This window comes from Nerophis lumbriciformis, linkage group LG34 (assembly GCF_033978685.3).
Source record: "Nerophis lumbriciformis linkage group LG34, RoL_Nlum_v2.1, whole genome shotgun sequence".
Classification (NCBI taxonomy): domain Eukaryota; kingdom Metazoa; phylum Chordata; class Actinopteri; order Syngnathiformes; family Syngnathidae; genus Nerophis; species Nerophis lumbriciformis.
In genome coordinates this window covers 12,006,864-12,030,421 of record NC_084581.2, presented here as the reverse complement: position 1 = coordinate 12,030,421, position 23,558 = coordinate 12,006,864, and the positions used below count along the sequence as shown (strand labels likewise).

At 39.8% G+C, this 23,558-nt stretch overlaps 1 protein-coding gene across 3 annotated transcripts in view; it reads left to right on the top strand.

Moving 5' to 3' along the window:
- Nucleotides 1-23,558, top strand: part of LOC133576500 (exostosin-1) — a 331,236-nt gene that overhangs the window by 149,875 nt on the left and 157,803 nt on the right. The window lies entirely within an intron of this gene.

Sequence of the window (23,558 nt, the reverse complement as noted above, 5' to 3'; positions counted from 1 at the left end):
CAGTATTTATTGCCACCTTTCCCAACTTCTTTGTCACGTGTTGCTGGCATTAAATTCTAAAGTTAATGATTATTTGCAAAAAATAAAATGTCTATCAATTTGAACATCAAATATGTTGTCTTTGTAGCATATTCAACTGAATATGGGTTGAAAATGATTTGCAAATCATTGTATTCCGTTTATATTTACATCTAACACAATTTCCCAAGTCATATGGAAACGGGGTCTGTACATGGTCATAATTATAGTTCTCTTTTGTCCAGGAATATACATGTATTTCCAGACATTATAAACAATTAAAAAAATGACAAAACATTTTGTGTTGATACAAAATATCGGCGCTTCAGTGTTTATAGCTTTACATTTATTGTTTGTTTAAATGCGTCCATTCTGCCTCTTGTGTCCCCACTCCGTGTCTGCTTGTAAGTACTCCTTACGTATGCGTTTCAGAACATGCTCCTCAGCTCCTATTACCAGCAATGTCACGATGTGACGATGTTGCGCTGTAATGTCCTTTAAATAAAATACAATTGTACCGATATTTTTCAGAGGCAGTATAGCACAGTTTTTAATTCATTAGTACCGCAGTTCTTTATTAGTTCGATATATCGTACAACCCTAAAATATATGAAATAATTGTAAATTTAGCTTTTGTTGACATCCATGTTCCCGCCAGCTGTTGCCATAAAGATATTTTCAAATGGCGTACAAATGCTCCTGCAAACTTGCAGTGTTGCTGCAGTTACATTAACCGCAGCCCAAACGTTAAAAGGGACCACACTTTTTGTTTTAATTGTGCCTATTGTTCACAATCATTATGAAGGACATGAACACACTGTTTTTTGAATTTTTATTTTAAAGATGATAAAAAACACTTGCAAGATGCAGCTAATGGGAGTCACCGTTGTAGCCTTCAAAACCCTCCATCAACGTTTTATATACATTCTGCCAGTATATATATATATATATATATATATATATATAATGTAGTAACAGAAATGTTCACACCAAAATGTAATATGTACAATATTTACCGTATTTTGGTCATTTCAAGCATTACCGGAGCTAATTTACTCATCCCATTCATTTCCGTTTCCATTGCAGCGCATTTACAACTTCCGGCAACAAATGTGTGTTCCTACTTCCGGAAACAAACGCAAGTGTTTTCTAATCATGGCAGACTTGGTAACAGACAATGAATACGACTATTTTTGGACAAATGAGGATTCACAATCTTATCTTTTTGAACCTGAATATACAGAGGATGAACTGCTGCTTCTAGAAGCTAGCACGAACAGAAGGTGAAACGTTGGAGCAGATCGAAGCCGAGAGAGTGAGGTCGGCGTGGCTCGAAGCTGTAAATGTGGAACTTAAAGCCAGGCTATTTCGACATAAATGGCATGCTTACCCCTAATAAACCTGAAAAAATGTCCCCGGCCATCTGGACCAAAGACACAACTGTCCATCGAGTGAGTCACTATCATATTGGTCATGATACATGCAGCACATCACCGTACAGCTACAGTACATACGCTGTCAAGCTAGGAATGTGGGCCAATACTTTACAGATACTGTAATATGATTGATCATGTTTTTCATTCAGTACAAATTAATGTCCTATCGCATTGTGTTGTGCATTACAAACTCAAAAGCCATTAAGCTGTTGAAGGAGTAGCTAGCTTACCTCTTGTCATGGTTAACTTACAAGTAATGCCTTAGCTTGCTGTCCTAAGATGAATGTGTTAGTACGCTAGCAGAGGTGGGTAGTAACGCGCTACATTTACTCCGTTACATCTACTTGAGTAACTTTTGGGACAAATTGTACTTCTAAGAGTAGTTTTAATGCAACATACTTTTACTTTTACTTGAGTATATTTATAGAGAAGAAACGCTACTTTCACTCCGCTCCATTTATCTACATTCAGCTCGCTACTCGCTACTGATTTTTATCGATCTGTTAATGGACGCTTTGTTTGTTTTGGTTTGTCAGACAGACCTTCAAAGTAGGATCTATAGCATGCCTGCGTTTCACCAATCAAATACAGTCACTGGTGACGTTTGACTCCGTTTCACCAATCAAACAGAGCCAGGTGGTCACATGATTAACACGCTTAAGCTTACATGAACTCAACGTCAAATTTGAGGAAGCACATCGCGGTAGGTAACCTTAGTAGATATTTTGTCTGTCATTGTCGGCTGATGTTAGCTTCCCTTTCCCATTCATAGAAACACCAATCAGTGTGTTCCCAAGTGCAGCCCACACCTATCAGTTTATGGTTTGCGCAAAGGCTAACTTGTTATTTTCCTTTGTAATCTCTGCCTACTGAGCCTATGGTGCTGTTAAGTTATTGTGGCTCAATTTGCCTTAATTTTGTTTATGTTAATGTATTATTATTTAATATATACTATTGTTTTAGTTGCTTAAGAGATATTCCTGGGTCTGAATTTGCTCATTGCTATTTTTATGTTTTTGTGCATTATTTGTTGCCGTCATCATTAAACGAACAGGTCACTCATCAGTTACTCAGTACTTGGGTAGTTTTTTCACAACATACTTTTTACTTTTACTCAAGTAAATATTTGGGTGACTACTCCTTACTTTTACTTGAGTAATAAATCTCTAAAGTAACAGTACTCTTACTTGAGTACAATTTCTGGCTACTCTACCCACCTCTGTACGCTAGAATAAGAGTTCCTAAGTGTTTGCTCTTACAATAACAATGTTGCTACAGCTTGGTTATTATACAGATTGTCTCTCATAAGGATTGTGAACAACGATAAGCAAAATTCCAAAATTTAAAAAAAAGTGCAGTTCCTCTTTAACATTACAATATAAACAATATTTATATCGTACGTCGGACAGTTTTATGTTGTACTATGACATGTATCATAATTCTGCACAGCATTTGTTGTGCCAAATAGCGATGGGGAGGCTCATAACCCAAATTTCTGCTTGAAACCTTAAGCATAACAATTAGCTGAGAGAAAGCTGGCAAACTGGCAAGCTGAGGCACTTGTATTCCGAGGTACTGCTGTATTGACTTATGTTTTTATTGCACTTAACGAACTGCATTGCAAACAAACGTTGCCATTTTAATGAAGGATAGACTCAGAACTCTCCGACACATCCTTCCCACTCTCCCTGTGGCCCAGCGAACCTCGCTGGTCAAGGCAAGTTGGCCCTGCTGCAAGATTTGAACAGCGCAGTGAGAACAGTTCTTGATTGACATGAAGGAAGGATAATAAAGATGAATAAAGTACTTTCTGGCCGAAATCCCAACTCTAAAAGAACCGATATCCATTCTTCACAGAGACTGAACCATCAACATGGGATTGTTTGTTTGTGCACTCGATTCCGTGCAATGATACGCATACTAGTTTGGTACGGGCAATGCAATGGTGTTACGAGCGTGACGGTAAACAAAAACTACCGCAAACTTTTTGACAGAAACACAATCATGGTGAAAGTGGGTCATACAAAATCCAATGTAACACACCATATTGTTGGACCAGCAAGGACACTGTCTCAGTACTAGCGTCCGTGGTAACGTTATTATTATTGTTCCAATGGAATGTTGCTCCTCAAGTAGTTTCTCCTACTTTTACCTCCTACACAGATTTTTTTCTACCTTTATCACCACTCAGACTATATGCTCGCTGAGTGTCTGCGTGATGAATCGTCTCTATTCTCTACTCCCATGTCATCTCCAGGCAATGCACCTCGGAAAATAATTGGAAATGCCCACTGATGTGCTTGCTCTTACGCCAATGTGCCCTCAACTTTCTTTGAGAGTGCTCGTGCTTACCTTTCACATCGGAATCAAAGCTGACATAAGACACTTTTCAGGCAAAGTCTGTCATATTGTGGTGCATGTGCCTATTTGATGCAGTTTAAGGACAAACATTTTTGTCATTTAGACCTTTCGTCTACATGCAAACTGCGTTGTAGACCTTAGACCAGACATAATCGAAGTAAATGAATTATGTTGATTGTTGTTTTTAATGTGGCTATGAATGATTAGCTGAGGTTGTTGGATGATTCAATACAATCCAATCCACTTTATTTATATAGCACATTTAAACAACAAAATGTTTCCAAAGTGCTGTCAGGATTAGATTTCTCATAAAGATACAGATACCATTTTACCATGCATGAGATCTTTACAGCCCCCAGTTTTTAGATGTCTTCATGTTGTTATCAGCAGCAAGGACAAAGCATTTCCATCCTTCAACCTCGGATGGAAACCATCTCTTGTTTCTCTGGTTTCCAGCGGACACAACCACTCAAGGCTTTGGTTTTATTCCTATAGTGCAAAACTGTTCAAAATGTTTTTTTTATTTGTAATTTAAAGTAAAAAAAAAAGATATTTTAAATATAGCCGTCAGCTGCTTTCACACAAAGAGGAAAGGTGAAAAGGCATCCCGGAAAGGAGGGTATCGTCATCTGTCTTCATCCATCCCGCCGCCGCTCGTGTTAGTGCTCAATTATCTTGCCGGCCGTTCGTCTCCATTGGGCTACAGAGGATTTACAAGAGGCGGAAGGGAGGCTGAGTGATGGATGCTCAGCAAGAGCAGACACACGCTCGTGGGGAAGAAATCGAGAAAGATGCTAAGCTTTCAAATGGAGTTGGGGGTAATAAAAACACCTCTTTATATTTCTATCATAATTGCTACAGGAGGAATTGCTTAGTATAAGAGGTGTCCGATAATATCGGCCTGCCGATATTATCGGCCGATAAATGCGTTTAAATGTAATATCGGAAATTATCGGTATCGTTTTTTTTATTATCGGTATCATTTTTTTAATTTTTTGTTGTTGTTGTTGTTTTTTATATATTAAATCAACAGAAAAAACACAAGATACACTTACAATTAGTGCACCAACCCAAAAAACCTTCCTCTTACACTCATTCACACTCATTCACACAAAAGGGTTGTTTCTTTCTGTTATTAATATTCTGGTTCCTACATTATATATCAATATATATCAATACAGTCTGCAAGGGATACAGTCCGTAAGCACACATGATTGTGCGTGCTGCTGGTCCACTAATAGTACTAACCTTTAACAGTTAATTGTACTCATTTTCATTAATTACTAGTTTCAATGTAACTGTTTTTATATTGTTTTACTTTCTTTTTTATTCAAGAAAATGTTTTTAATTTATTTATCTTATTTCATTTTATAAAAATTTTTTAAAAGTACTTTATCTTCACCATACCCGGTTGTCCAAATTAGGCATAATAATGTGTTAATTCCACGACTGTATATATCGGTTGATATCGGTATCGGTAATTAAAGAGTTGGACAATATCGGAATATCGGATATCGGCAAAAAGCCATTATCGGACATCCCTACTTAGTATCTATCATGTACAGTATCTTCATGTAGCATTGCATCTCTTCACCTAATGTAAATGTATTTTCTACAACGGTTGCCTTCATTAGGGTTACAGGCAAGCTGGAGCCTATCCCGACTGACTTTGGCTGGGGTATAACCTGGACAAGCCGCCACATCCTCCGCAGTAAACATTGGCTTTTTGTTTATTTATTTAGTCAAAAACCCACATTGCTTTATTGTGCAAAACACAAGTGTCTACTGCAAAGGACACTGGCTCAAACCCATTCACACTCACATTTACACCAATGGACAATTCAGTCTCCAATTAGCCTAACATTTAGCTTTTCGATGACAGTACCGAAACTCTCTCCGAAAATTGGCTTGCACTACAATGCTTGATTTGTTTGGAGAAAAGGGCCTCTACGCAAAATGTATTTTCCTTGGTTGAGCAAGATATGTTGGGGAGGACTATTGTTGTAATATTCATGCGCAAAGTCGACAATGAAAAAAACAACGCATTTATTCAAAGATTTTTTTAAGGTTATCATACAGTCAGAATTTAATTCCGGCCCATGCCTAATTTAGGGGGAAAAACACATTAGCACAGGGACAACGTGCAAAGGCCATAAAAAACCCTCCGATGGAGAATCAAACACAGATGTGGCCGAAATGCTAACCCTGGCGTCGCTGTTAATGTACCCAATTGATTTGTTATCAAGTCTTGTGTCCTCTTTTTATGGCTTCTCCTTGGAATGACTTTTTTTAAACTTCTGATTGGTTCGAATGGTTGTAACAGCTTGGTTGAAATGGCTCCCCCAGCTGCTTTGTTATGCGTTTGACAGTCTGAGAATGCGTTGTTTTGTAGAGTTTTGTAGAGTTTTGCATAACACTCTCAAGAAATGACATTTAAAGGCGAATGCGGATGAATCAGCTGCAGTATTTTGTCTGTACTTGTCAAGAAACCAGAGTCATGCCCAGTGTTGGGTTAGTTACTGAAAACCAGTAACTAGTTACAGTTACTAGTTACTTTATTTCAAAAGTAACTCAGTTACTAACTCAGTTACTTACACCAAAAAGTAATGCGTTACTGTGAAAAGTAACTATTTAGTTACGTCTTTTTTTCTTCTTTTTTTTTTAAAGCTCCCATTAATGCCCTTTTTGCCTTCATTTCAGTACTGTTATTGCACTGGAGAATAATACAATCTGTTGATCAACTTGACATACATTTTTATTTTCCTTTTAACATAATTAATGAAAAACAGTGCAACATAAAAAGGCATTCCTCCTTTCTTTAAACTTGGACCAATGACCATGAATAAAAAACAAGTTAAAGTGCAACATAAGAAGGCACATCATCTTCCTTGAAACATAAAGCCTGACATCTGGAGTGATGCTGCTGTCTTCCACACTTGGAGCCATGGATTGTAGAATACTTGTTTTCAGTGGCAGGATCATTGACACAGATGGTGAAGTTTCAGTGCTCAGTAGAGATGGAACACTTTTGAGGGGTTTAAGCACCTGAAGGACCTCACCTGCCACTCTCACATCATAATCAGACAGGGTGACATTTGTCTTCAGGGTGTTGTGGGTCAATGCAGAGTATATAGCTGCCTGCTGCTCCAACATATCATAAGTGGAGTTCCACCTCGTTGGGACATCATGTATGAGCAGGCAGCTCTAGCATTTCTTGCTTTGTCTTAAGCACATGAGCAGCTGTTGTGCTTGGGTGGAAGTAAGAAACCTTCCTGATCCTCCCAAAGAGGCGCTCCATCCTATTGACTGAGATTCCCTTCTGTGATGCCAAATTCACTACATGTGCAAAGCACCTATCTGTGGTCCCAGTCCTGCCTCATTCTCTGTAATTATTTGATTTTTGGCATTATCACGTGTGACTGGGATATCTTTATCTTCCATTCCTCCACTGCTTGTGTCAGTACCTGCGCAAGGTGACTCTCGTAGAGGGGGCGTGTCTTCTCATCTCCCAGTCTGCTGTGATGAAGTGAGCGCTTATAGTTCCCCTGGACGTCCACCCGTCTGTCATGAGCGCAACAGCTGATGCTCGGGATAGTTCATCCACAACTTTTTTCTTCTCCTGCTCATAAAGATCTGGCACAATCTTATTGCTGAAGTGGGTGCGCGACGGGATGTCGTAACGTGGTTCAAGCACGTTCAGCATGTGTTTAAAACCCTCGTTTTGCACAACCGAGTCTGCACTTATAAACACACCGATTCAATGGCGGGGGCGTTCAAGCTCCTCCGTTACTCCGCTCGCCATGACCACGCTGTGTGTGGACTGAACGTGCCAACAACTTTTTTTTTTGTTTCATATATCAAACCGCGGATCAGTTGTGTGCCTCATCCCCTCCCCACACCCACACACACACACACACACATAGACCGCGCCTCTTTTCTTCTCTCCGGCTTGTGACAGAGGAAGATTCAGAAGAACGACACCGCAGCGCTTCTGTTTCTAGCCGATACTACATCAAAAGTAACGTAAAATAACGCAGTAACGCATCATGTAGTAACGGTAACTAAATTACTGAATTAAAAAAAATAACGCGTTAGATTACTAGTTACCGCCGAAACTAACGGCGTTACAGTAACGCGTTACTTTGTAACGCGTTAGTCCCAACACTGGTCATGCCAGATGCTTACAGTTTCCAAAGCAGCGACAAGTGAAGCTGTAGCGGAGGGATGTTGACAGATGTTATGTCCACTGTGCTCTGTGGGGCGACGGATGGTTCAAGTTCGAGTGCCGTACAGAGTTACCATCTCTCCTCGCTGTTTGACAGAGCAGGAACCGGGAGATGACATCCCCCCCCCCGTGGCCTTTGTGCCCTCGACGGACTCTGTTTCGCTCCAATCAGCAGACCCGATCGCTTTACACGGGCCGATGTTGTAGCTTCTGTAGGTTGGTGAGGCTCAGGTTTTGGGAGTCTGCGGCCCGTCATAGTTGCATTGATTTCCCTTCTCCTGCCAAGAGACTCCTCCGAGCGAGGAAGATGAATTATTCACGGGACGCCGCCAGCTGCATCGGTAAATAAATACTTAACTAATATTGGCCACTTGCAAACCACAGGGCTCCGTTAACTGTGACGCCGGTCTGGAGGATAGAAGCGGCTCTGAACATAAATATGAATTGTGTATAAACATCAGGACATGTGGTAAAAAATGCAGCTAGCAAGGTGTAGCTGCATCACACTAAGCGTTATTCATTATTGACTACCTCTCTGTCATTGTCAATCAATGCTGTGCACTATTATCATAGCTAATATTGTGCTTGTGTCGAGAGGCTTTCATTCCCTCACTCGTCTTTCACTCTTGTCTTTGTATGCATTCAGTTGGATACAAATACAAAGTAACGGATAAAGAGGTCTGTCCAATCAGCTTTCACACATAACAAAGAAACTCATCCTCACCATGCACATTAGCGCTCAAGAACGTTTCTGCTTCCTTTCAGCAGTCAGACGGAATAATTGCGGCTTGAGAGAGCGACTGTTGAAAAAACTAAAAACAGAGGGGAAGTTGAAAGATGGTTCCGCCTCGTTTCCGCTCTGAAGTGATTCATTAGCGCCAATGCATTGTTCCGCTCTCGTCAGCCCGTCCGAGTATTTGTGATTTTGATTTGACAACCCTGCCATTAAAGTCTGTTGTGATGGGCTATCAGTGTGTGCACTTTCATGATTAAAAGTTGGTAAGTGCCGTTTGTAAGTGTCATACGTACTACAGGTTATCACAGCATCACACTAAAGTTTGCTGGCCTCAAGTTAACACTCTGATCGGCTTTGTTTTGCATAGATTTTATTAACCGGCGTGGCGCTGTTGGGAGATTGGCTTCGGTCCCTGGCTTCTACCACCTTAGTCACGTCCATTGTGTCATTGAGCAAGACACTTCACCCTTGCTCCTGAAGGGTCGTGGTTAGCGCCTTGCATGGCAGCTCCCGCCTTCAGTGGGTGAATGTATGTGTGAATGGGTGAATGTGGAAATAGTGTCAAAGCGCTTTGAGTGCCTTGAAGGTAGAAAAGCGCTACACAAGTATAACCCATACATAACAATTGTGTGATTTGCATATTTAAGGCCCTATGAAATCCTTTTTTTTTTTTTTCCAAATTCCATTTAAATGTTTTCTTTAATTCCGGTTTTTCCATTTTCCATTTTTTAAAGTTGTTTTTTTTAACCATCCATCCATCTTCCTTGTTTTTTTACCACATACACTTATATTATGGATATATGGATGTATAGATAGATAGATAGATGGATGGATAGATAGATAGATAGATAGATAGATAGATAGATGAAAAGTGTGTATCTAGCAGCCCATAAAAATTCAATACACCAATAATACACACAATATATACTAACGATTAAAAATACTGTACCTCACCATTGGTCATTCTAGTGATAATAAAATGCATATATTCTTCTTAAAAGGAATAAAAACAATCATCAAATAAAAACACAATAACAAAGCTATGTGTAGGGATTATTTTAGTAATCGAGGAATCTATCAATTTGTTCGATTACTCGAGTAATCAGATCAAACACACTTTATAGCCTCAATGCATATTTTAGGGAAAATAGTTGACATTAACTTTTTTTGTGCTTGCCATAACCTTTATTTATTTTTCTAATACATGCACATCATCAACAGTGAAATTGCACTTTTAAAATGTGTGCATTAAAATAAACCACCACTCCAATGAAGTTTTGGACACTCTGTGCAGTCAAAATTGTATCTATTTTTAAATTTTTAAACAATGAATCTGTGAGGAACTCGTATGGCTGCCGTTTGTGTGACCCCAAGATGCAAGAACCAGGATGAGGATGAGCAGGTAAGATGATTTTAATAATAAAACAACAGAGAAATGTAGCAGTCTTGCATACAACAGTTCCTAACATAGTCTATCGTCGAGCACTGAGGAGTGCTCGAGTGAAAACATAAATAGGCATCTGCTGATTGGCAGCAGGTGTGGACCGGCTGCCAATCACCGGCAGGTGAGGAGAAAACAGTGCTCAGCGGAACCAACAGGAAATATAACAAAATAAGAGCACTGACAGGAAGTAAATACAAAAACATAGAAACAAACCGAAATGAAGTGACAGATCGTCACAGGACCCCGCCCTCAAGGAACAGATTCCAGATGTTCCCTGGAAACAAGAACGGAAATAAGTCAAAAAATTACGGGAGGGAGGAGGGAGGACATGGCGGAGGGTCGCCAGGCCAAGTGTCCCCGCAGCCAGCGAGGGAAAGTCAGGTGGCGGCGACGCGTTGACCGCCGCTGGAACTGGCGAGGCGGGCGACCACGGAACGGCCACATTAGTGGCCGACAAGGAGGCGGAAGCGCGTGGTACCTGAGCACCAACAGCTGCGAAGGTCCACACGCAGGTTCTGCAGATCGCTGCCGACAGCGCGGATGAAGTCCATAACACCGCCACATATTTGGCGGATGAGGAGGAGGTCGCGCAGCCGGTGACGATGATGATGACCATGAAGATGGCGGCGCCCTGCGAAAGCCCGCCAGAGACGATGTGGTTGTGGGTGGATCCGCTGCCGACCAGGAAGATGGCGGTGTCATGCGGAGTCCCACCGGTGACGCGGAAGATGTCCGCGCAGTGCGAAGGCGCGCCAGAAAAGATGAAGGTGGCGGCGCCGTGGAAAGAGACGATGATGTCTCCGTGGGAGGAGACGATGGCGGGGATGACAGCGGCGTACGTGTGCTTGGCTGCACTGCTGCTGGTAGTAGCCCCCCCTCCACTAGGCGGATGCCAGACGCCGTCCACCACTGGGAGAAGGAGTTCTAGGTTTTTTATGTCCCCCGGTGCGAAAACCAGGGACGGGCGGAAGGGGGCCAGGTGTGGACCGGCTGCCAATCACCGGCAGGTGAGGAGAAAACAGTGCTCAGCGGAACCAACAGGAAATATAACAAAATAAGAGCACTGACAGGAAGTAAATACAAAAACATGGAAACAAACCGAAATGAAGTGACAGATCGTCACAGAATCGACGCACCAGAATTAATAGCTTAGCTTTTTTTCTAATCGATAATTGTTGCAGGCCTATAATGTACCAATGTACATGCTTTCAAGTAAAGGAAAATGATGCATCGGTTATTATTTCAATACTGATGTTCAAATCATAGTATTAGAAGCTGTCAGGGTATCATTAACCTACCAATGAATATGTTTAAGACGTCGGTAGTGGTAAGCATTAGCAGTAGTAGCACAGTGTTTGTCAACCCGGCTTCATGGAGTGTTTGTGAAGTGTACAGTCCCCGAAAACACAACTTCCACAGAAAATTGTTCCTTCTCCCCACGATCACAACATTTCAGTCACATTACGTCAATTTCCGTGACTTTCCGCATTGCATAGTATATTTAATTTTTATTGGCCAATTCCATGAATTGAACGTGGAACTCAAAGAGACCTACATATTCTTGCCTCACTTGAATGGATTTTTCATTGGATACTTCGGCTTAATCCCACATCCCAAAAATGTGTAATGGAGACTAATAATCAAAGCCTCTAAATTCTCAGTAAGTGTGGATGGAGTTTGAATGTTTGTTCATATAGAATGCGCGCTATGACTGGCTGTCGACAAGTCCATGGTGTTCTCTGTCTCTTACCCATAGTCTCCAGCTCACCCATGATGCTAAAAGTGCTAAAGAAAATGGATGAAAATGTTTTGCAGTGATGTTGCCTTACATCGATTTATCTTTGTTTCAAAGATTTAGGCAAATTAATCTATTATTTTGAAGGGGGTGATCCATATTTTCATCAACAGTGTTGAGTTGAGTTGAGTTGACTTTGAGTTTATTTGGAACATGCATGCATACAACATGATACATCACAATTTCCAGTTCCTCTATTCAACATGTTCGAGAAGGAGTAGGATGAAGCAGAGTTTATTTATTCCTACCCCTTTTCCTTTACATAGCAGTTGCTAAAATGTTTGTTCACTTCCTGTTCTAAATTTATTCACAATATACTCCATAGGTAACAACAATAAAAATAAATAAATCAATAAGTAATAATCGGTGAAGTAAGATACATTTCATATGGTGAGATGAATAAGATTATCTTGAAAATGAATGGATGGATGAAATAAATTCAGAATGTTTATCATGGGTCTTCTTCTTTGTACTTTGTAAACACTTTAAGTTTGAAGAGTTTCTTGAGTTGGATCATATTAGTACATTGTTTGATTTCTTTGCTTAATCCATTCCATAATTTAATTCCACATACTGATATACTGAATGTCTTAAGTGTTGTACGTGCATACAAATGTTTTAAATTACATTTTTCTCTTAGTGTTTTCTGATAGAAAAATAAAAAAACGATATATTAAGGTGCCATATGTGCAGTTATAGTACACAATATAATTGTCATATTTACAGATTTAGAATGAAACTATTCTGCTAGTACAGAGATGTTGAAAGTGCAATAGCATGAATTTGTTGACTTTAATCTGCATTTAATAAACTGAAGTTGAATATCAAAGAGCCTCCCCCACATCCTTAAGTTTTTTAATCGAGATTATAAACACCCATGGTCCAAGTGTTTGTATGTTTTGACACTTCTCGCAGTGTTGCGGTCTACAGAATTGGATTTTAATAAAAATTCATCCTCATCGCTCGTCAAAGTGTGATGATTATAATTAATATCACACCCAGTGCTTATGTAAACTGAGGAAGTGATTTGATGGGGGTCATCCGACTCCTCAATGCGGCTAAAATGATATCGACTGAACTTTGACACCCTCAGGGTGCACACCGCCGGCATTGGTGTCGATAAAGGGATCTCCGCTTTCCCGCGCATCTTTAACCTTGATGCTGATCTGTGTGTCTTGGCTCGTCCATTATTTACTACTTGTCTCAGTCAGTCGGCAATGCTGTTCTGTAAACAACCACTGCCGATGACACGAGTGACCCTTACATTAAACCAACCCCCGAAAATACACCACACCACCGCCCCAGCAGCATCCGACTACACCTCTCTTCCAATCGATACGTTTGCAGCCGAGCTTAAGTCCGCCCCAAAGCAAACTCTACTTCATCCTTGCTCGTGTTTGTTTTACTTTGTTTGGGGTAGCAATAGGCGGATGTCAGGGGTGGTAAGGTTTGTCTGGTTAGGACCATGTCACCCGACAGGTTGTCTTTTGGTGACAGAGAGAGAAAGAGAGAGAGAGAGAGAGAGAGAGAGAGAGAGAGAGAGAGAGAGAGAGAGAGAGAGAGAGAGAGAGAGAGAGAGAGAGAGAGCTGTTATCCATATCTTTGACACCGCTCCTGGGCTGGAAGTTATGTAGTTGACACTTTTGCACACACACACACACACACACACACACACACACACACACACACACACACACACACACACACACACACACACACACACACACACACGCATGCAAGTGTTTTCTCTCTGGTGTTAATGTGTGTCTCTTAATTTAGATTTTAACATCCTCACCTCTGATTGCAGCTTCGCTTCTTGTAGTTTTCTTGCAAACATTAGCTTTTTTTTACAAACCCCAAAAAACAGTGAAGTTGGCACGTTGTGTAAATCGTAAATAAAAAAAAGAATACAGGGATTTGCAAATCCTCTTCAACTTTTGTTCAATTAAATAGACTGCAAAGGCAAGATTTTTAATGTTTAAACTGAGAAACTTAAATAGTTTTTAAAATAATCATTAATATTAACATTGCAAAAAAGTTGGCACAGGGGCATTTTTACCACTGTGTTACATGGCCTTTCCTTTTAACAACACTCAGTAAACGTTTGGGAACTGAGGAGACACATTTTTGAAGATTTTCAGATGGAATTATTTCCCAATCTTGCTTGATGTACAGCTTAAGTTGTTCAACAGTCCGGGGTCTCCGTTGTCATATTTTAGGCTTCATAATCTACCACATATTTTCAATGGGAGACAGGTCTGGACTACAGGCAGGCCAGTCTAGTACCCGCACTCTTTTATTATGAAGCCACGCTGTTGTAACACGTGACTTGGCATTGTCTTGCTGAAATAAGCTGAGTTCCACATGATACATATTTTAAGTGAGGGACAGGAAGTGTAACTGCCTTAAGATTAGGGTTTGGCATCGTTTGAATGTTGATGATTCCGGTTGTGATTCCGATTCCTCAATTCAGTTCTCGTTCCCATGATTCTCACTTCCGAAGAAGCAGGGTCAAACATGATTTTTTTTTTTTTTCTGATATGAACTTTATGCTACGATAAGAGCTATAGAAAAAGGATGAAGGGATTTATGAACTTTACTACAAATTTCTCATGGTCCTATTTTCAACCATTTTATAAATATAGAACCTTTGAAGTTGAACATAAATGTTATGAAGTTTCTTGATAGCGGTAATTGTGACCCCAAGATGTGGAGACAGGAGACTATGCGCAGGTAAGAAGAGTCGGGACGCGCCGCCGCCAGGCTGAGGCCCGTCCGTTGATCATGGAACCCAACGTCATCGTCGCTCGACTGCAGCAGGAAGCAAACCAGCCATATTCTAGAGTCCGTGAACATTGCACCAAAGTACGGTTTTTGTGTTGATTTATATACAAAAGTAAACATTGACATGTGCAAAGACAGTAATTAGTGACAAAACAAGGCGACAGCTAAAGAAGGACTTCCCCGTTTATCCCCTCTTTATCACAAAGGAAAAACCCACCAGGTGAACATCTGATTTTACTACTTCCTGCCGCTGATGTAAGCTGACTCGCATCCCATATGTGACCAAAGGATCAACAACTATACTATAGTACTCAGACTATAGTGGCCCTAAACAGTTAGCTTCTACAGCAGGGATGCTCAAAGTGTGGCACAGGGGCCATCTGTGGCTCGTTTGTCATTGGCCCTAAGCATATTACAAAAAAAAAAATCAAAAAAAAATTGGGAAAACAGCAAGAAGCACAATGAGAAAAAAACAGAATGTTGATATCAGCCAATAATAAAACCACAGAGCTTTGTGTTTGAAAAAAACAAACACAAAAATAAAATGTTTAATAATAATAATGATAACATATTTGACACAGGGGTAGATCTTGCTTTGGTGTTTTTATTTTTGTTATTAAAGGCTTACAGTATGGCAAGTTAATGTAAAAGGGACTGTTGCTCACAGTTAATTTTTTTAAACCAAACAATATAACAACAACACCATTGGTTAGGTTATAATTAGTGCTTTAAAAAACATATATACTTTTGAGATGTCTTTATTTTTCACAATCACTAATTATCAGGGTTGTCAAGTTTCAGAACATGACAAAAGTGAGACTTTCGTGTCATTTGGCTTTTTTTAACATCGATATGGCTTGTTTTAACGTCACTTTATACCTTAAGACTGATGTCCACACCTCTAGCGGCTCTCCCTGCACTGTGGCCTCACATTGCTAGTCTTAATGAAGCAGAAATTGGAAATTTGAAAATCATCTCCACTGTTTTCTCGGCTGGCTCTTCTGTCTCATCCTCTGTCTCTGAGTTCTCAATGTATATCTCTTCTACAGCTCCGTCCTTACTGTCCTCAATCTCTTCTGATCTCTCTTGGTCTTGTGTCTCTTCTGTGCCCTCTGCACTCTCATTTTCAGAGGGTGCAAAAGGGGGAGCTGTCTCTGGCACTGCCCAGAAGGCCTTTTATTCAGCATGTAGACCTTGTACTGTTTGATTGAAAACTGTTTTACAGTGGTTCTCAAAGTGGACTCCAGGGACTCTTTTAGGAGGTTCTAAATTGACCGTAACTCTGACAGGGTACAAGCAGAACCAGATGGACCCAATTTGGTTAAGGATAGATCTTGAAATTTAAAGGGGAACATTATCACCAGACCTATGTAAGCGTCAATATATACCTTGATGTTGCAGAAAAAAGACCATATATTTTTTTAACCGATTTCCGAACTCTAAATCGATGAATTTTGGCGAATTAAACGCCTTTCTAATATTCGCTCTCGGAGCGATGACGTCACAACGTGGCGTCACATCGGGAAGCAATCCACCATTTTCTCAAACACCGAGTCAAATCAGCTCTGGTATTTTCCGTTTTTTCGACTGTTTTCCGTACCTTGGAGACATCATGCCTCGTCGGTGTGTTGTCGGAGGGTGTAACAACACGAACAGGGACGGATTCAAGTTGCACCAGTGGCCCAAAGATGCGAAAGTGGCAAGAAATTGGACGTTTGTTCCGCACACTATGCTACAACAGAGATGGCAAGAATGTGTGGATATCCTGCGACACTCAAAGCAGATGCATTTCCAACGATAAAGTCAAAGAAATCTGCCGCCAGACCCCCATTGAATCTGCTGGAGTGTGTGAGCAATTCAGGGACAAAGGACCTTGGTAGCACGGCAAGCAATGGCGGCAGTTTGTTCCCGCAGACGAGCGAGCTATCGACCCTAGCTATCGACCCTAGCTTCCCTGGCCTGCTGACATCAACTCCAAAACTGGACAGATCAGCTTTCAGGAAAAGAGCGCGGATGAGGGTATGTCTACAGAATATATTAATTGATGAAAATTGGGCTGTCTGCACTCTCAAAGTGCATGTTGTTGCCAAATGTATTTAATATGCTGTAAACCTAGTTCATAGTTGTTAGTTTCCTTTAATGCCAAACAAACACATACCAATCGTTGGTTAGAAGGCGATCGCCGAATTCGTCCTCGCTTTCTCCCGTGTCGCTGGCTGTCGTGTCGTTTTCGTCGGTTTCGCTTGCATATGGTTCAAACCGATATGGCTCAATAGCTTCAGTTTCTTCTTCAATTTCGTTTTCGCTACCTGCCTCCACACTACAACTATCTGTTTCAATACATGCGTAATCTGTTGGATCGCTTAAACCGCTGAAATCCGAGTCTGAATCCGAGCTAATGTCGCTATAGCTTGCTGTTCTTTCCGCCATGTTTGTTTGTGTTGGCTTCACTATGTGACGTCACAGGGAAATGGACGGGTGTTTATAACGATGGTTAAAATCAGGCACTTTGAAGCTTTTTTTAGGGATATTGCGTGATGGGTAAAATTTTGAAAAAAACTTCGAAAAATATAATAAGCCACTGGGAACTGATTTTTAATGGTTTTAACAATTCTGAAATTGTGATAATTTTCCCCTTTAAGTAAGTCAGGATCATTCTAACCCGAATTTTGGAAGATGTGTTTTCATGCGCTACAATCCAAGTGAATAAACCACCCGTCTCGTATGGAATGATATTTTGATCCAAACATGTGTGATCTGTCACGATTGGGTCGCATGTTTATGCGTGGTCGTTCTCCCAGGATGCAGACGGGAAACTCCGGACGAAGCGTGCAGGTAGGATATGATTTATTTGTCATAAATCATACAAAAAGACAGGAAACACACAAAAGAGACACATGCCGATCGCACGGGAAGCTAAGGCAAAAACTTAACACAGGAATCAAGAAACATAGAAGGGAGATTATATTCACGGGAGGCGTTGCTAAGATGCACACGCAGTAGTTTGCCTCTGCAGTTACTCCGGTGAAAACTGTAAGATTTAATTCAAATTCTGCTTTTTTTAAAAATTAAAACTGACAACGCTTGGCCAACTATATGCATGCCTATCACTCTGGGTGAGTTGTACTCTGTCAAAACATAGATAACAACGATTATGCCCAAGACACGAAGAGGGAAGCAATCAAACGAGCTCGAGGCTTGCGCTGAGATGGCGTCATCAACTTTGGAGAAGTTGCTGGATAAGATACTCGAGTCTATGAACAAATGTTTTGACATGCTTGAGGAAAAGCTTGAGGCTCTTACAAGCAAGCAGGCGGCATTAACCAACAGAGTGGAGGACATGCAGCAGCAAGGTTCCGAACACGAGCGCCGCATTGAAGCGCTCGAACAAAAACTGACTGAAACACAAAAGAGCAATGAGAAATTGGCAGCTAAAATAGACGAATTGGAAGGGCGCTCAAGACGTAATGACATAAAAATAGTCGGGATACCAGAGCAAGAAGATAAGGGAAGACTTACGGATTTCGTTGCGGACCTGATACCAAAGTTGTTTGGAGCGAGTAACTTCTCCAAGCCAGTTGTGGTGGACCGCGAGCACCGTGTCCCGCTCGCTTGCTATGGTGACGGAAAGCGCCCCAGGAGCATCATCGCAAGAATACACTTCTACCAGGACAAGGAGCTACTTCTTCGACTGAGCCGCGGCCAGGAGCTGATCTACAATGGCCTGTGCGTGTTCCTGTTTCCAGACTACATTGCCGAGGTGACAGCGCAAAGACGGGCCTTTCGAGAGGTAATGAACATGCTGTGGGAGAAGGAAATCAAGTTTATGCTACTTTTTCCTGCTCGCCTGCATGTGGAGTACAACGACCAGGTAATGGTGTTTACCTCTCTTACAGACACTAAGACCTTCATTATAAAACATCTTAGTGGCTAATCATCAATAACGGCTCTACCACACAAGGCTTATGATAAGCATAAAGCAGAAATACACTTTTTCACTGAGGTTTATTTCACCAGAGGACGCAGGAAAAAAAAAAGAAAACACTTCGCTGCTGAGCTATTGCTTGGAGAAGTGAACACAACTACTAGCATGAGCCCTGCGCCTGAAGATGGGGGGGGGGGGGGGGGACTTTTGGACTGGGGAATCGACCAACACGACGTCTTATGGATAACATCACAATGGAGATTTCACTCCAAAACATTGAACGACACACGATGGGGACTGAGGGAGGGGGGGAACAATGGGGTGTGAGTGTTGTGTATGTGTGAATATGAGCATGAATGTGGAGGAGAGAGGTGCACAATCATATTTCAACTTACCAATTACTAAGGTTTTTTTTCATGTAAAGATGAAATACCCTAAAAACTTTAATGTCAACTTGTAAGAAAAACATCACACTAGTTTCATGGAACGTCAGGGGCTTAGCCAAAAATATTAAAGCAGGGAAGGTTTTTTCACACTTAAATTCATTAAAAGCAGATGTTTTATTCTTACAAGAAACACATCTCTGTAAAGACAACCAACACAAACTTAAAGCTAGCTGGATATCTCAGGTTTATCATGCATCCTTTACTTCACAAGCTAGAGGTGTAGCCATTTTATTTCATAAAAATGTGCCTTTCATACGGAAGATTTATTTTATTAAATGGTCATATTACATCCTACCCAGTAACTTTTTGAATATCTATGGACCAAACACCGATGACTCAAACTTTTATCATAGAGTCTTTGGTCTACTTCCTGATTATAGCTCCTCTCATATCTACATTGGGGGTGATTTTAACTGCCTTTTGGATCCCACTTTAGATAGATTGTCAACTAAATCTCATGTAATTGCTAATTCAACTAAAACCATTAATAATCTTATGAGATCAAGAAATATCATAGACCATCCTAATAAAAGGGAGTATTCATTTTACTCTGCTGTACACAATTCTTACACGAGAATCGATTACTTTTTAGTGGAAGCCTCTGCCCTCTCCAATGTGTCAGTAATCCTGAGTACCACAGTAGAGTCATCTCAGATCACAGCCCTGTGAGTCTGCAGATCCAAATTGATCTCCTTAAAACCAAACAAAAATGGAGATTTAAATCCACAATTATTATTATATGAAGATTTTAAAGAGTATATGAACAAGATTATCCAAGATTTTATTGAGGTGAATGATAACGGAGAGGTCTCAGACTCTACATTGTGGGAAGCCCTTAAAGCTACTATGAGAGGATATATAATTTCATTTGAAAGCTCAAAACAAAGAGAAGCAAGAAAAAGGCAGAAAGAATTGGAAAAAGAAATTAAAGAAATGGAAGAAATTCATATAAATTCTCTTTTGCAGTCTGACTACAATAAGATGCTGAAACTGAAAAATGAATACAACTCTCTTCTTCACGGGGAAGTATCTTAACTCTTACTGAAAAATAAACAAAAACATTTTGAAATATCTGATAAACCACAAAAACTTCTGTCTAGACAGCTCAAAGGAGATCAAGCCAAAGCTGCTATCCACAAAATATGCTCAAAAACAGGTGAAATATGTACGGATTTACAGGATATCAACAATGTCTTTAAAGACTTTTATTCAGAATTATATAAATGTAGTTCAGCTATATCGGTTAATGATTTAAAAATTTTTTTTTTACTCCATTAAACCTATCTCAACTGAGTCCAAATCATCAGAACTCTTTAGACAATACTATTTCAACTGAAGAACTGCTAAAAGCATTGCAATCTTTCTCCGTGAATAAAAGCCCTGGTCCAGATGGATTTGGTGCAGAGTTTTATCAAGCTTTTAGTGAAATACTGTCCCCTATAATACTTAGAATGTTAAATGACTCTTTCGTTAACAATAAACTTCCAAGCTCCTTGTATGAAGCTCATATATGTATAATACTAAAAAAGGGAAAAAATCCACTCGATCCAGCCAATTATAGACCTATCTCTCTGCTCAATCTAGACCATAAGATTCTAACTAAGGTACTCGCAACAAGGTTAAGCAACCACATAACAGAAATTATTCATCCGGATCAGGTCGGTTTCATCCCGGACAGTCCTTCTTTTGGCAATGTACGGAGATTATTGAACTTGTTGTACTCGGACTGCACAGGAAACAAAAAGGCAGCCGTCCTGACTCTGGATGCTCATAAAGCTTTTGATTCAATTGAGTGGGCTTATCTATTTCATGTTCTCAAATTATTTGGGTTGGGAGAAAATTTTATAAAATTGGTTAAAATAATTTATTTTGCACCAAATCATATGTCATAACCAATAATGTAATATCGGATAGTTTTGAATTGCATCGCGGCGTGAGACAGGGCGACTGCCTTTCGCCCTTACTTTTCAATTTGGCCCTAGAACCACATCAGAGAGTCTCATCTCACTTTATGCAGATGATGTACTTGTTACACTTACTGAGCCAGAAATTGCATTACCACTTCTTTTAGAATATGTAGACTCTTTTGGTAGAATATCTGGTTATAAAATAAACTGGTCCAAAAGCGAGCTTATGTTCCTAGGAGATAATGTTAAGATCAGTCAAAACCCAGTTAATGTTGCAGAAAACTATATATCCTATCTCGGCTTAAAAATATCCCAAAATTATGAATCATTACTAAAATGTAACTTTACTGAAGCCTTTGAGAAACTGAAAGTGTGTATTGAGTATTGGAAGACCCTACCTCTCTCTGTGTTAGGTAGAGTGAATGCTATCAAAATGATCACCCTGCCAAAATGTATGTATCTTTTTCAAAATTGACCAATTATAATTCCTGCAGATCTTTTCCAAAAACTTGAATCTTTAGTTCTAGTTTTTGTGTGGGGATATAAAAAACGCAGAATATCCAAAAAGCACTTATTCAGATCTACAAAGGAAGGGGGACTGGATCTTCCAATGTTCAAAAATTATTATTGGGCATCAAATCTGAATGCATTGACCTATTGAAAGATGGGGTTCCCAAAGAATGAATCACTTAATTCTGCTCCCTTGTGGCTGAAATTGGAACTGCAGTCATTAGTTAAACCATACACATCATTGCTATCTCTACTTTTTACCAAACCAGTCTCTTCTATTAAATCAACAAGCCATATTGTAGTAGTAATAAATTCTATCAAAAGGATTTCTCAAATCAAAAAACAATTGAATATTTCCAATGTACAGTAACTATGTATTCACCAATGTGTCACAATCATGCATTTATTCCATCGATAACAGACAGAACATTTTTTAACTGGTACTTAAATGGAATTAAATGCATAAAAGACATTTATGTCAAGGACAGTCTTGCGTCATTTGAGCAATTGCGAATCAAATTCAATTTGTCCCAATCCAGTTGGTTTTGCTATTTGCAGGCAAGAACATTTATTAAAGAAAACATTTCAAAGTCTCAGCTGGTAAATGAAAAACACCCTCTCTTAGAATTACTAAATGTATCACCCACAAGTAAAAAGCTTATCGCCAAATTTGCCAGCTGCTTCATTATGCCCATGACGTCAGCAGACGGTGTTAAAAGGGCATGGGAAAAGGAACTAAGAACAACAATACCCAAACAGCAATGGGAGCGGACACTCTCTCAAATTCACAATTGCTCAATTAACAGCAGACATAGGCTCATACAGTTTAAAGTTTTTACTACTCCAAAGTCTTATTACACAAATTTTATCCTGATACATCTCCACTTTGTGATAAATGTAAGTCTGCTGAAGGATCACTGTCTCATTCGTTTTGGGAATGTCCAATTATTTAATCATTTTGGTCCAGCATTTTCTTTTTTTACTCGGGGGTATATCAGAGAAAACTTGTCCCTGACAGGGATATAATCTTGTTTGGGTGGTCTTCAGACACACAAAAACTTCCAAAATATATTACAGCTGTGTTGCTGCTCGGGACGGTTTTGGCCAAAAGTCTCATTCTCAAAGACTGGAAAAGCCCATCTGCACCCAACTTCAGGAACTGGCTAAATGAACTTGTGAATGTAATGACTCTTGAAAAAATAAGATTTATAAACTCTACAAATATGAATAAATGGGAACTAACCTGGAAACCTTTATTGACATATATTGAATCATAACTTACAGACATTTGAAGAAAAAACAAAAAAAACAAAAACAAAAAAAAAACTGCCATCTTTTTTGTAGTTGTATTCCTTTTTTATTATTATTATTATTATTATTATTTTTTGTATTGATCTTACCTACTATTTTTGTGTGTGTCACTTTTGATATGGTTTTGTCACGGTTTACTTGCCTTTTTTTTTTAAATTTTTGTGACTTTTTATTTTGTATTGTTTTGCATCTTATCAAGCCCTGTGACTTTCTTTTTCTTTTTTAAGTGTGAACGGTGGAGAGGTCCTCGGGAGGTGATCTTGTGATCTCTTCCTGAGGATCCTTGATGCCGAGAAATATTCATCCATCTTGCTATGGTCTGGATAGCCTGCTGATCCCGAGCCAGAGCGGGATGGATGGATATATATACAATATCTGGGTATTTTTTCTAATAATGTCTATACTGTAAACCTTGAGTTGTTAAAGTTCAAGTGCACCTCTCTCCTCAAGTGTGCATGTGAGTGTGTATGAGTGGATGTGTGTTTGTATGAAGGGTTTGCGTGAGCAAAGTATGACTGTTAAATGTGATTTTAACTGTAAAATTCAATAAAATATATTTGCAAAAAAAAAAAAAAAAAGAAACATAGAAGCAAGAATGAACCTAACACACCTTTTGAATACTGCAAATAAGGAAGCCAGACTGATTGTGGCCAGAAACAG